The sequence below is a fragment of the Heteronotia binoei genome, chromosome 4 (assembly GCF_032191835.1).
Source record: "Heteronotia binoei isolate CCM8104 ecotype False Entrance Well chromosome 4, APGP_CSIRO_Hbin_v1, whole genome shotgun sequence".
Taxonomy (NCBI): domain Eukaryota; kingdom Metazoa; phylum Chordata; class Lepidosauria; order Squamata; family Gekkonidae; genus Heteronotia; species Heteronotia binoei.
In genome coordinates this window covers 161,152,397-161,166,926 of record NC_083226.1, presented here as the reverse complement: position 1 = coordinate 161,166,926, position 14,530 = coordinate 161,152,397, and the positions used below count along the sequence as shown (strand labels likewise).

The 14,530-nt window shown below is 45.9% G+C and overlaps 1 long non-coding RNA gene across 1 annotated transcript in view; it reads right to left on the bottom strand.

Annotated features, from left to right (window-relative positions):
- Positions 1-13,296, bottom strand: part of LOC132569761 (uncharacterized) — a 323,211-nt gene extending 309,915 nt beyond the window's left edge. The window contains exon 1 of the long non-coding RNA XR_009555285.1: positions 13,277-13,296. This is a non-coding gene — a long non-coding RNA (uncharacterized LOC132569761). The remainder of the gene's footprint in view (positions 1-13,276) is intronic.
- Positions 13,297-14,530: the final 1,234 nt, after the last annotated feature.

Below are 14,530 nucleotides of genomic sequence, written 5' to 3'. Positions count from 1 at the left end.
GCCGGCGCAGCCAAAAGAGCCGGTAGCTTCCGTCGCGGAGCCAGCTCAAACGTTTTCCTGCTTCTTGGCGGTTTCCGTTTGAGCTGGCTCCGCGACGGAAGTTGCCGGCTCTTTTGGCTGCGCCGGCGCTTCTGGTGGGAAATCCCTGCAGATCCGCCAGCGTGAGGAGGGTGTTCGCGCCAGTAAAAGGTAAGTGCGAAAACGCCCAGGGAGAACTAGAGCAGAGACCCTCAGGGACAGCTCAGTGAAAGTGTCAACACACTGTGCTGTGAAAAGGGCAAACTCTGTGTTAGGGATTATTAGGCAAGGGGCTGAAAATAAAACAGCTGATATTATAATGCCCCTGTATAGTTCTATGGTGCAGCCTCTTTTGGAATGCTATGTACAGTGCTGGTCACTATATCTCCAAAAGGACATTCTCTCTCTCGGCTTGGCTTCGCGAACGAAGATTTAAAAAGGGTGCAATAGTCCACGTCTGCTGCAGGCTCGCTGGTGGCTGACAAGACCAATGCAGGCCAGGCAGGTCTGGCCACAGTGGCTGCAGGGAAATGTCTGATTTAGGGTTGGTGCTGTAGCAGTGCGATTCTTCCTCAATCTCCTTTTGTCCTCAAGACCAACTATGCGTGCGTTCTCAAAAGAAGAGACAGCCTGGTGGATGGTGTGCCTCCATGCTTTGCGATCTGAGGCTAGGTCAGACCACTGGTGATGGTTGATGCGACAGGTGCCAAGGGATTTCTTCAAGGAGTCCTTGTACCTCTTCTTTGGTGCCCCTCTATTTCGATGGCCGGTGGAGAGTTCGCCATACAGGGCAATCTTGGGAAGGCGGTGGTTTTCCATCCTAGAAATATGCCCTGCCCAGCGCAGCTGCGTCTTCAACAGCAGTGCCTCGATGCTTGTAACTTCCGCCCGCTTGAGGACTTCAGTGTTGGTCACAAAGTCACTCCAGTGGATGTTGAGGATGGTGCGAAGGCAGCGCTAATGAAAGCGCTCGAGGAGTTGCAGGTGATGACGGTATAAAACCCACGATTCGGAGCCGTAGATGAGGGTTGTCATCACAACCGCTTTGTAAACATTGATCTTTGTGCCTTTTTTCAGATGCTTGTTGCTACACACTCTTGTCCAGTCGGCCAAATGCACGGTTTGCCTTTGCCAGCCTGTTGCCAATCTCCTTGTCGATCTTAGCATCTGAGGAGATGATGCACCCCAGGTAGCTGAACTGCTGGACTGTCTTCAGAATTGATTCACCCACAGTGATGCAGGGAGGGTGATAATCTTCCTGGGGTGCAGGCTGGTGGAGAACTTCTGTCTTCTTCAGACTAACTTCTAGGCCGAATAGCTTGGCAGCCTCTGTAAAGCAGGACATCATATGCTGCAGAGCTGATACCGAGTGGGAGACGAGTGCAGCATCATCAGCAAACAGTAGCTCTCGGATGAGTTTTTCCATTGTCTTGGAGTGGGCCTTTAGTCGCCTCAGGTTGAACAGGCTGCCATCGGTGCGATAGCGGATGTAGACACCATCGTCATCATCTAGATCTACTGCGGCTCTTTGAAGCATCATGGTAAAGAAGATCGTAAAGAGAGTTGGCGCGAGAACGCAGCCTTGCTTTACACCTGTGCCTATTGGGAAGGTCTCCGAGAGGTCGTTGAAGTGTCTGACTTGGCCTCGCTGGTCTTCGTGTAGCTGGATGATCATGCTGAGGAACCTTGGGGGACATCCTAAACGTTCCAAGATTTGCCACAGGCCTTTCCTGCTAACGGTATCGAAAGTTTTGGTAAGGTCGACAAAAGTCACATACAGACCCTTGTTCTGTTCCCTGCATTTCTCTTGGAGCTGCCTGAGAACAAATACTATGTCGGTGGTGCTCCTGTTAGCTCTGAAGCCGCACTGGCTCTCTGGGAGGAGTTCTTCTGCAATGGTGGGCACCAGTCTGTTCAGGAGTATTCTGGCAAGGATTTTGCCTGCGATGGAGAGCAGGGTTATCCCCCGGTAGTTGGAGCAGTCTGACTTTTCCCCTTTGTTCTTGTATAGGGTGATGATGATTGCATCGCAAAAGTCCTGTGGTAATTTGCCTTGTTCCCAGCAGGTGACAAGTACTTTGTGAAGTGAGCTATGTAGTACTGTGCCCCCATGCTTCCAGATCTCTGGTGGAATTCCATCAACTCCTGCTGCCTTGCCACTTTTCAGTTGCTTGATGGCTTTAACAGTCTCTTCTAGAGTGGGGATCTCATCCAGCTCTGTTTTCACTGGTTGAAGTGGGGTGAGGTGGATTGCTGAATCTTGAACTATGCGGTTGGCACTGAAGAGGACCTGAAAATACTCCGACCACCGGTTCAATATGGATGCCTTGTCGGTGAGGAGCACTTGGCCGTCTGCACTACGCAAGGGACTCTGAGTCTGATATGATGGACCATATATTGCCTTCAGGGCTTCATAGAACCCTCTTAAATCACCAGTGTCTGCACACAGCTGGGTTCTCTCAGCAAGCTTGGTCCACCACTCGTTCTGAATGTCTCAAAGCTTGCGCTGGAGGTTGCTACATACGGCGCGAAAGGTTGCTTTTTTCCCAGGACAGGAGGGCTGAGCAAGATGTGCTTGGTAGGCAGATCTCTTTTTCGCAAGTAAATCTTGGATCTCTTGATTGTTCTCATCAAACCAGTCCTTGTTCTTCCTTGTGGAGAACCCGAGGACTTCTTCAGAGATCTGCAGGACGGTAGTTTTTAGGTGTTCCCAGAGTGCTTCTGGAGAAGGGTCTGTGGGGCAACTGGGGTCCTCAATTCTTGACTGGAGTTTTGCCTGGAAGGCAGCTTTAACTTCGGCTGACTGGAGACTGCCAACCTGAAACTTCCTCCGAGGGATACCTCCTCTCCTGGGTGTGGGTTTAAAGTGAAGACGGAGATTGCAGCGTACAAGACGATGATCCGCATGACATTCTGCACTGGGCATTACTCGGGTGTGTAACACATCTCGAAGGTCTCTCTGGCACACCAGAATGTAGTCGATAAGGTGCCAGTGCTTGGACCGTGGGTGCATCCAGGTTGTCTTCAGACTGTTCTTCTACTGGAAGATAGTGTTGGTGATGGTGAGCTGGTGCTCCATGCAGAATTCTAGCAGGAGGCGCCCGTTGTCATTGCAGTTGCCAATGCCGTGTTTGCCAAGTACTCCTTTCCAGGCTTCCGAGTCTTTACCTACTCTGGCATTGAAGTCACCAAGGATGATCACCTTGTCCTCTGTAGGGGTCTTCCATACGAGGTTGTGTAGATCAGCATAGAACTTGTTCTTTTCTGCAGGATCTGCTTGAAGGGTTGGGGCATACACACTGAAGAGTGTTGCATGCTGCTTGTTTTGAAGTGGGAGGCGCATGGACATGATGCGATCTGAGTGACCTGTTGGCAGGTTTTCGAGTTTGGAGGCAATGGAGTTCCTGACATTGCAGAGCTGGGAAAAGTACAGAGGAGGGCAAGCAAGAGGATTAGGGGGTTGGAGCACTTTCCCTGTGAGGAAAGACTGAAGAGTCTGGGACTTTTTAGTTTAGAAAAGAGACAATGAAAGAGGGACATAACAGAGGCTTGTAAAATTTTGCCTGAGGTGGAGAGAGCTGACAAAGACAACTTTTTCTCCCAAAATACTAGAACTGGAGGGCATTCGATGAAGCTGATGGGCAGTAGGTTCAGGACAGACAAAAGGAAATATTTCTTTACACAGAGAGTGATGAAAATCGCTGTCAAAGGATATTGTGATGGGCGTAGGAATATACAGCTTTAAAAAGGGGACTAGACAGATTCATGGAGGATGAGTCTACCAGTGGCTACTGGCCATGGTGGCTGAGGAGAACCTCCACATTCAGGGGCACTAACCCTCTGAATCCCAGAGCCAGGAGGCAACACCAGGGAAAGGCCTCTGAACTGGTTGGCCACTGTGTGAGACAGATGCTGGACTAGATGGACTACTGGTCTGATCCAGCAGGAATCGTCTTACGTTCTTAATCTTGTCAGGTCTCAGAAGCTAAGTAAGGTTGGCCCTTGTTAGTATTTGGATGAGAGACCACCAAAGAATGCTAGCGTCACTATGCAGAGGAAGGCAATGGCAAACTACCTCTGAATGTCCCTTACCTTGAAAACCCTATGGGGTTGCCATAGGTTGGCTGCAACTTGTTGGGGGGAAAATGATATTATTCACCAGGTGATGTTATTTTACTCCAAGGCCGTTTTCGCACTCACGTTTTACTGGTGCCACGACCATCCTGACGCCGGCGAATCTGCATGGATTTCGCAACAGAAGCTCCGGCGCTCCCAGAAGCGCCGGCTACTTCCGTCGCTAAGCCAGCGCAAACGGAAATCGCAAAGATGCAGGAAAACGTTTGCGCTGGCTTAGCGACGGAAAGCGCCGGCGCTTCTGGGAGCGCCGGCGCTTCTGTTGCGAAATCCATGCAGATTCGCCGGCGTCAGGAGGGTCGTGGCGCCAGTAAAACGTGAGTGCGAAAACACCCCAAGTCATGACAAATTTCAGCTGGGGGGTTACCAACCTTGGGGGGAAATTTGTAAAAAGTGGCTTTGTATGTGCCATTACATCACTTCTGGGTTTGACTGTAGAGTTTCCAGAAATTCCTAGAGCTACCCTCTGTGACTTCTGGGTTTCCTTCAGAAGCGACTTAATGGTGTACGTGTCATTGTACACCCAAGCCTCCCGTTGGTTGCCAGGCAAGGCCTGGCAAGTCTTCTACCTTCTCTAAATTCTGTTGTCCCCAGGCACCAACCCCAAATCTCCAGAGATTTCCCAGGCCAGAGCTGGGAATCCTAACTGCCAGTTTCCACAAGTTAAGACTCCGTAAAAAAAAATAGCAGGAGCTTTTTCTTCAATCCAGATAACCAACCTGGACCAAAAAGCCCCCTGCAGATCACCCCATAAGCACTCTCTGGCTTCTGACCAAGGGCATGAAACTTGTGGGGGAGAGGGAGAGATATCAGCCACTCATCCAGAAAGAAGAATAGTGTGAGTGACATTCTGCAGTTACTTTGAAATAAATGCACTCAGGACAAAATCAATGTGCAGCTCATTGAAAGGATTATTGCTGTCGTCTGTGACTAGAACCCACCTTTGATGACAAAAGTCTTTCTTTCTTTCTTTCTTTCTTTCTTTCTTTCTTTCTTTCTTTCTTTCTTTCTTTCTTTCTTTCTTTCTTTCTTTCTTTTTCTTTCTTTCTTTCTTTCTTTCTTTCTTTCTTTCTTTCTTTCTTTCTTTCTTTCTTTCTATCTTTCTTTCTTTCTTTCTTTCTTTCTTTCTTTCTTTCTTCCTTCCTTCCTTCCTTCCTTCCTTCCTTCCTTCCTTCCTGATTACTACCTTCATTAAGTTCTTCCAGAATTATGACTTTTCTCCAGACTACAGAGATCAGTTCTCCTGGAGAAAAAGGCATTTTCAGAAGACATACTCTATGACCATTTCTGCAGTAGTGAAATTCCCCACATTGATATTTTTAAAACAGCAGATTATGTGAAATTTTCTTCAGTAGATTTTTCCTCGCCATGCACAAACCTAAAGTTTTCTTCTTCTAATGCTGTATTTTCAGAACATACAAAACTGGGAGTTCCAGAAATGTGGGATAAGAAGGAGAAAACTTTGGGTTTTCACCCCTCAACTTCCTCTTCTCCAGAGTGAACAATCCCAAGTCCCTCCGCCTGACTGAGAGAGAGTGACCAATCCCAGGCTACCCACCTAGATTCCATGACAAAGTGTTAGGACTGAAACCTGGGTTTTCTAGATCCTAGGATCAGCAGGAGCTCCTTTGCATATTAGGCCACACACCCCTGATGTAGCCAATCCTCCAACAGCTTACAAAAAAGAGCCTTATAAGGAGGACTGGCTACATCAGAGGCCTAATATGCAAAGGAGCTCCTGCTAGAATTCCATCCCTGCCAAGGCTATCACTCTAACCACTACACCACACTGGTTAGACCAGAGATGTCAAACTCATTTATTATGAGAGCCAAATCTGACATAAATGAGATCTTGTTGGGCTGGGCCATTTGAGTTCGTATTTAAGATAGAGATATAAACTTTATAAAGGACACAAACAAACACACACAAAAAAAAACATTAAAAAATCAAACATGCTTACGACATTAGCTCTCATTGGTCTTAAAGGTGCTTTCTTTGAATTTCTCCCATGGGATCCAGGGAACTGAGCAAGGGAAGCTCTGGCTCTTTCCTTCCTTCTTCAGGGGACCAGGAGGGGGAGAAGCTTCAGACAATAGAAGGAAGAGAGGCTTGGCTCAGTAGCTCTCCTGTGCAATTGAGAGAACCTGGCAAAGCAAGCTGTTATGCAGAAGGAAGCAAGAGAGAGGGAGAAGGAAGTAGATGACAGCCAGTTGCTCGGGGGCCTGATAGGAGCCCTCCGGGGGCCTGATTCAACCCTCAGGCTGCATGTTTGACACCCCTGGGTTAGACCTCCCCTGTTCATGTGTCTTTGAAGTCCTCTTCAGACTGAAGGGATGGGGTTTCAGTCTTGGCTTTCACCACAATATCTGCTACACAAAGCTCTTTCCTTACCCACCTCCCCCTCCCCAAAATCACCCATGACAAAAATTTTCTCCAGTGGTGTCCCTGGTATATAATGTGTGTGTGTTTTTCCCTGTGGCCAATAAAGCTTCTTAAATGAGAGAAATTGGTGATGGAAAGAAACTGGTTAGACCTTCTAGTATTACAGTTCACGCTCTCTTCCAGATCATTAACACTGGATCCAGCCCAAATTCCCCACGGGATCTTGCCAGACAGTTCCCCACAACTTGATACATTGCTAATAATAATTATCGACTGTTTACAGTGTTTCAACCACTCTCTCGGTTTCATGACAGTTCTCATGCCCAAGTCAATTTGAAATAATTTTCCCCCACTAAGATTTCATGATCCACATCTATTCTACAGCAATGCGGTGTCAGATGATAACGGATGCTCAGCTCCCCTTGGAAATGTCTCTCCTTCCTTTTTGGTGTTTTCCAAAAAAAAGATGCTTCCAAGAAAAAGGAGAGATGATAACAATAATGATGATAACATTTATATGGCAATTTTCAAATTGCTATAAACACACCGGCTCCTTCCATTTTCTCAATAGCTGCTGTCGCTGCTACAAATGTAGAGTCGTTTTCAAGGGCAATGAAGCAACCGGGGCTGACCCTGCCACTAGGAAACTAGGCAATTGCCTAGGGTGCTGACCTTCTGGGGGCGCTGAATTGGGTCCCCCCCATGTGACTCAGTGACATTCTCAGTACAGGGGGGAGGCACCAGAAGTTAGCGTTGCCTAGGGTGCCAGTCAGTGTAGGGCCAGCCCTGGGAGGAAGCACAGAAATAGACAGGGAAAGATGCATCTTCATAACAGAAAGGACTAGAGATGCACTCTGTTTTAAATGAATGCTGAAGAACCAAAGGATTGTGGTATTAGAACACTTACAATACTGTAGATATCTAGCAATTGATATTTGTAAAGCTCTGATGGTGTGGCAGAAAAATGGCAGCCAGAAAGGAAGGTGGGAAGGAAAATGGCTCCTTGGATATTATGTATCTTCCCATCTAGACTGCCTGCCAATGTGCCACTCTCAAAAAGATAAAAGAGAGCCAAGTTTGGTAAAGAGTATATCAAGGATAGGGTAAGGAAGAAGATTGCCGAGCAATTAAATCACAACATTGTGTGCATGCTCCAAATGTAGTTTGGCAGCCGAAGCAGATAAATATATTGATGTGGAATAAGTCATTTTTGCAGTAATCTTTCCAGACTACCAGTCTTGTAATTTGGTTTTATATCATTACAGCTAGGGTTTCCAATCCCCAGTTGGGGGCCTGAGATCCCCTGGTTTGGAGGCCCTCCCCCCACTTCAGGGTTAACAGAAAGCAGGGTGGGGGGGTTGAATGTCCACTGGGCACTCCATTATACCCCATTGTGACTGGTCCCCACAGGGCATAATGGAGAATTGATCTGTGGGTATCTGGGGCATGGGGGGAGCTGTTTTTGAGGTAGAGGCATCAAATTTTTAGCATAGCATTTGGTGCCTCTCCTAAAAAAATGTTTCAAAAAGATTGGACCAGAGGGTCCAATTCTATGAGCCCCCCAAAAAGGTGCCCCATCCTTCATTATTTTCAATGAAGGGAAGGCATTTAAAAGGAGCACAGTCCCTTTAAATGTGATGGTCAGAACTCCCTGTGGAGTTCAGTTGCGCTTGTCACAACCGTGCTCCTGGCTCCACCCCCAAAGTCCCCAGATATTTCCTAAGTTGGACATGGCAACCCTACTTACACCCAATATCACAGATAGAGGAACTGAATTTCAGAGACACTGAGTGTGTCCAGGGCTATTCACTGATCATAAAGCTGAGCTCTGAGCCAGGAATTTTCAGCTCACAACATATTTTTATGCTCCATTGGCTCTCTAAGCACAACAGGGGCGAGAGCGTCATTTGCTGAAAATTAATGTGAATTATTGCCTGTCATTTTGCTTTACAGGTTGTTTTCTTCTCCAGCATGTATTGAGAAGAGCCAATTAAATCTTGCCATGTTCACAAATGAAATGACTGTAGTCTTGTCAGATTTGACGGGCAGGGAGGTGGGCGGATGGAGAACTGTAAGGAGGAGGAGGAGAGAAGAGGAGACTGGATTTATATGCCACACTTTACTCAAAGTCTCAGAGCAGCTTACTATTTCCTTCCTTTCCTTTCCTTTCTCCACAACAGACACCCTGTGAGTTAGGTGGGGCTGAGAGAACTGAGAGAATTGTTCTTGAGAAAACAGTTATAAGAGAACTGTGACTGACCCAAGGTCACTCCAGCAGCTGCATGTGGAGGAGTGGGGGAATCAAACTTGGTTCTCCCAGATTGGAGTCCATGCACTTAACCACTACATCAAACTACCTTACCCAATGGGTTTTTCTGTAAATATTACATTGGTCCTGACCATCATGGAGTGGTAGATGAAACAAGCATATCGTCAACTGCTTGTAGTCTGGACTTTGGATATTATTGGGATATTATTTCTGAAGATATTGAGAGCAACTAATGAATTTTTAGAAGTTTACCAAGTAGAAAGAAGGAGCTTTATTCTAATTTCAGCATTCTTGATTTCTGTGGATATAATTGTGGACTCTTTGCAAATGAATTTGGACTTATTTGTGGATTTATTAATGCTTTGAATACTGTATAGATATATTTGATAACTGCAAATTATTGATGAATGACTTCTGAAATGGTTAATTTATAACATACCGAATTTTGTATATTTGAACACTTTAAGGCATCATTAGTAATTTTTGGGTTATGATACTTAGTGTATTTCTCACAGTGTAATCTCCAAGTACAGCCTGGAGAATTCCAGCTAACCTCCAGATAACAAAGATCAGTACCCCTGGAGAAAATGGCTGTTTTTGAGGGTAAGCTTGGGCCAGTCACCCACTCTCAGCCTAATCTACCTTACAGGTTGTTACAGGCCTTTGTTGTGGCACTACATGTTGTTAGGTACTATGTGTCCAGTCAGTGGTGGCACACAGAGTTACAAACCCCTAGGTGATGGCTGGAGATCTCCTGGAGTAACAACTGATCTACAGGCCACAAGAGTTAACATAAGAACATAAGAGAAGCCATATTGGATCAGGCCAATGGCCCATCCAGTCCAACACTCTGGGTCACACAGTGGCCAAAAAACCCAGGTGCCATCAGGTGGTCCATCAGTGGAGCCAGGACCACTGCTGCCCACCCCCCCAGCACCAAGAATACAGAGCATCACTGCCCCAGACAGAGAGTTCCAACAATAAGCTGTGGCTAATAGCCACTGATGGACTTCTGCTCCATGTTTATCCAGTCACCTCTTGAAGCCATCTATGCTTGTAGCTGTCACCACCTCCTGTGGCAATGAATTCCTGTGGCAGTGAGTTCACTGCTGTGGCAGTGAGTTCAGTTTACCTGGAGAAAATGGCCATTTCAGTACTAGGTGACTGGGGACCAGCGAGAAGGTGTTGCCACGGATGCAGTAATGTAGGAGAGGCCATTGCAGTGACCATCTGCCAGGCATAGCCAGACAGTGACCACGCAGCGTTCACTACACTGGGAAAGGAGAGGCGATGTATTGCACATACACTTTCCCTGGGGGGGCAGGACACCCAGAGGGAGCCCACCCCCCCCCACCCCCAATTAATGTATACAGATGGAAACTTGGGAATATTTGTGGAAGAATTCTATGAAGCTTTCGACGTGTCATAGTATTAAAGAGAACTGTTTTAAAATTATGTATAGGTGGTATATGACTCCTAAGAAATTGGCAAAGATGCCAGACAGATGTTGGAAATGTAAAAAACATGAAGGTTCTTTCTACCATATGTGGTGGACTTGTGAAAGAGCAAAAAATTATTGGCAGATCATTCAACAAGAAATTTCTAGGATCTTGGGATATGAATTTAAGAAAGTTGCAGACTTTTCTGTTGGGATTACAAATGGAAAAATTTCCAAAAGAAGATAGAACTATAATTTGGTACTTGCTTTCAGCTGCTAGGACATTATATGTGCAGTTGTGGAAGCAAGAAAAAATACCAGAAAACTGGGATTGGATTGTAAAAGTTATGACATGGAGTGAAATGGACAAATTAACAAGAATTTTAAGAGACTATGATTTAGAAGTTTTTAAGATGGATTGGAAAAAGCTCAGAAGATATGTAGAAAAAGAGTGGAAAATAAAAGGACATTGGACAATTTTTGATAATGATTAAGTCTTAGAAAAAAAGAAGAATATTAATTTTTGTTTTTATTAGTTAAGGGTACCTTTAAACATTAGTACTTTAAGTAAATAACACCAGCGGGAGTCAAGTAACAGGGGGAGGGGTGGGTAGAAAGTAATATATGGGATAGATAAAAGAAGTTATTAATGATGCAAGAAATATAATTTGTTACCATATGTTACCAAATAAAATTGTTTTAACCAGCAAGTAGGGGCTGACAAGTTCTTAATTAGCAGCATTTCCAAGATCCATTTTTTACTATGCAGGAAATAGTTTCCAGGCATTAATTAATTGCTTTGCTCTTCCTGTGTTTCTTAGTGGATGGTGCCGCTCCATATCAGAATAGCTGTAAAGAAATATCATTTAGGTCCTGGATTCTTTGGCATCACACCCTGCCCTCCCCAAAGAGTCTCAAAGAAGAAGACGAAGACTGCAGATCTATACCCTACCCTTCTCTCTGAATCAGAGACTTAGAGCGGCTTACAATCTCCTGTATCTTCTCCCCCCACAACAGACACCTGTGAGGTGGTGGGGCTGAGAGGGCTCTCACAGCAGCTGCCCTTTCAAGGACAACTCCTGCAATAGCTATGGCTGACCCAAGGCCATTCCAGCAGGTGCAAGTGGAGGAGTGGGGAATCAAACCCAGCTCTCCCAGAGAAGAGTCCGCACACTTAACCACTACACCAAACTGGCTCAGATTTTTACAAAGGTGTGGATGGACAGAAGTGAGCCCCCCACCCTGCACAACCTTCCCAGAGCATCTCTGAAGTGGAGTTTGTAAGAAAGGTTTCCGTTCCTCGTTCAAAACAAAAGAGATTTCACAGGGGGTGGGGTGAGGTGGGGTGGTGGTGGTGGTGGGAAAACGGGTTCAGAGGTGGTGAATTTGATAAACTGTCTCATATTTTTAAATGAAAAAATGATACTTCATCTCTCTAATGACAGAACACTTGGGGATGGTTTACAGTAATATATGCCTTTTTTAATACATGGCTCGCCGTCCCCGGCCCAACAGCCGTATGAAGAATGGAGTAGTCGGCAAAAGGTTAATAGAGCACTGGTCCTTTTTTAATTGAAAAAATGACTGAGGGACCATGTAGCAGACTGAGCGGTAATATTATTACAGGCTGTAAGTATTGTTCCAGAGACGTACGGTTCATTTGGGAGCCCCGTAATGAACAGAAAGCTGTGTTTCTCAGCTTCAACAAGAAAGTGAACTTATACTCAAATAGGTTAATAACCATCTCCTTGTGGTTTGTCTTTCTTTTTTTAAAAAAGCTACAATCTTTTCCCCCTCCTAAAATAATATTTTTATCTCTCTTTTCATGCTTCGGCGGCTGCCCAAAATTTCTATACTGAGAATCATTGGGAGACTTAGAAGGGGGTTTATTTCTCTTTCACATCACTGGTACGGCTTCGTTCTAGCAGACCTCTCAACAAGGGGCTCTGTCGACGTTCTCCATTTTAAGCTCGCAACAACCCTGCAAGATTGCTGAGGTCAGGAAATTTTTTAAAGGGATTTTGGCTTGGGGGGAACAAAGTGCTAGGAGTCCCATTCATCAAAAGGGCAGTGGCTCCACAGAAGAGACCCCGCTTAGCGTACAGAAGGTTCCAGATTCAACCCCTGGCATCTCCAATTAAAAGGACCAGGCCGGATGTGAAAGACCTTTGCCTGAGATCCTGGGGAGCCCTACTAGGAGGGAGCCTTGGTAGAGCATCTGCTTGGCATGCTGAAAGTCCCAGGTTCAAATCCTTGGCTCATTGGTAGGGCCATTGGCCTTGGATCATTGGTAGAGCATCTGCTTGGCATGCAGAAGGTCCCAGGTTCAATCTCCAGCAGCTCCAGTTAAAGCATCTGGCAGTAGCTGAGGTGAAAAACCTCTGCCTGATACCCTGAAGAGCTCTATTAGAAGGGGACCTTGAGTCACTGGTAGAGCATCCACTTGGCATTCAGAAGGTCCCAGGATCAACCCCTACCATCTCTAGTTGAAAGGACCAGGCAGTAAGTGATGTGAAAAGTCTTTGCCTGAGGCCTTGGAGACCTGCTGCCAGCCTGAGTAGACAATACTGACCTTGACGGACCAAGGGTCTGATTCAGTATAAGGCAACTTCAGGTGTCCATATATGTTCAAACTACAGGTATCCAACCAGAAATTGACAAGAGTTACTTACACTGCAATCTTGATGAAGGGAGCCTTGACTCTCAGAAGCTTATACCTCAAAAATCTTGTTGGTCTCTAGAGTCCTACTAGGAGGGGCTATTGGCTCAGTGAGAGAGCCTCTGCTTGGCATGCAGAAGGTCCCAGGTTCAAACCCTGGCATCTCCAGTTAAAAGTGGATGTGAAAGCGCAATAGACAATGTGAAAGACTGCTGCTTGAGAACTGAGAGCCAGTTTGGTGTAGTGGTTAAGTATGCAGAGTCTTATCTGGAGGAATTGGGTTTGATTCCCCACTCCTCCACCTTGGGTCAGCCACAAGTTCTTTCAGAGCTGCTCTGCTCATAAGCAGTTCTGGGAGAGCTCTCTGAGCTCCACCTACCCCACAGGGTGTCTGTTGTGAGGAGGGGAAGGGAAAGGAGATTATAAACTGCTCTAAGACTCCTTTGGGTAGTGAAGGGCAGGGTATAAATCCAATCTCCTCCTCCTTCTTCTCTCCTACTGGACTGCAATGTCACTACAATCCTAAGAAGAATTAAGCTCTGGAACTCTACTGAAGTCTATGGGTTTAGAAGGAGGTCACTCCACTTAGACTGTACCACTAGTATACACATGTCTAAGCTTCCCATCTGACTGCCTGGACAGGAAGCATGAATGGAGCAGGCAGCTGATGTTATGATCTGTGGAATGACTGAATGGCAGAAGTCTTAGCCTCAGACTCCAGAGAAGGGGTCTTACAAGACAGTCAGGTAGACAGGCAAATGGTGAGTTCCTTCCTGTTTACTTGTCTGCCTCTGTCCCTTTGATGTGTAGACTGATAACTCTTAGGTTTCAGTAATCAAAATCCTTTCCCATCTCATACACACAATCCCTGGAGAATGTGAACCTTATCTTATTTTAATCTTTTAAAAACCAAAGCTGGGTACAAGAACAAAAAGGAGGAGGAGGAGGAGGATATTGGATTTATAACCCCCCCCCCCACACACACACACACACACTTCACTCTGAATCTCAGAGTGTCTTACAATCTCCTTTACTTTCCTCCCCCACAACAGACATCCTGTGAGGTAGGTGGGGCTGAGAGAGCTCTCCCAGAAGCTGCCCTTTCAATGGCTGACCCAAGGCCATCCCAGCAGCTGCAAGTGGAGCCCTGTGTGAAACAATGATGATGTGAGGGGGCATGGTCTAATATGCAAATGAGTTCCTGCTGGGCTTTTTCTACAAAAAAAAGCCCTGGAGATACTTAAGCATGTCATTTAACTTTTAAGTTAAAGTTGTACAGCTCAACTTTATATAGTCATGTAAGTGAAGTTTGCTTGTCCCATTTTAACCATCTGCTGAGTTTGAAGCTCTGTAAGAAAGCTTTATCCACCAGAAGACATAGTGAGCCCAATCAGGTAGCAAATGCCTGTGATGGTTAAATGCAAAAGGCTTTGAGACTCAAAGTAACTAGAAGATCCAAAGGGGAGATCCAGTTCCAGTGATAAATTAAAAATATACTGTGTTTAAATTATAGCGGTAAACTGCAATGGGAGACGAATGAGAGAGTCACATCATCATCATCCAAAAAGGAAAAGGAAAGCCGGTGCTGAGAACGGCAAATGCAATGGCTGCTCGTTCCTGAGCTTCCTC